Here is a 766-nt window from a genome sequence, read left to right on the forward strand (position 1 = left end):
ATTCATTATTGACGAAGATATTGTATATACAACTTTGAGCTAAAAAATACGCGATGACTTTTTACTACACCTAATATTATAATTTATAATATTATAATGACGCACTTATTTTACCTAAATTTATGCCACAATTTTATTCAAAAGTGATTTAAGATAAAATGTATAATAGAATAAAACATATATATCTCACTTTATTAGTAAAAAAAAGCTTAAAATTGTGAATTTTTCATTTAAATTATAAATAAAATTTAAAAATAATTTTTTTTTAAGTATTCTTTAGACAAGAAAGAATCTCTTGAAGAAAGTGTTCATTGCAAGTTAATCGAATATTCTAAAAGAGGAGCTAAATATGAGACACGTATAAAAAGTTTATAAAGTAGAATAAACTCGGCCAGTAATATCGATATTTTTAATATCATTTCTAACGAATATAAAATATTTAGTCGCTTACAATACATCTATTTTTAATGATACTCTAATGATATATGTGTATATAATCTGAAGCATGCATTATGCACGCGTATCCGCGATAAAATTATTTTGCTTACTTGACATTCTTTGCAGAATCATTTTTACTTTCAAGCACAACGAAAGAAACGGAACTTCCCCGCACCTCGATCACGCATGGATCACGTTGGTGCGCAATCGTAAATCAATTTGTTGCACCGGATCATCTCTGAATTTTGGAGTACGCATACTCGAAATAAAATCCCGCTGGACTCGCAAATTACTCATCCTTAATGGATATCTTCGTGGAATGTACGAT

This window comes from Trachymyrmex septentrionalis, unplaced genomic scaffold (genome assembly GCF_001594115.1).
Source record: "Trachymyrmex septentrionalis isolate Tsep2-gDNA-1 unplaced genomic scaffold, Tsep1.0 scaffold83, whole genome shotgun sequence".
Taxonomy (NCBI): Eukaryota; Metazoa; Arthropoda; class Insecta; order Hymenoptera; family Formicidae; genus Trachymyrmex; species Trachymyrmex septentrionalis.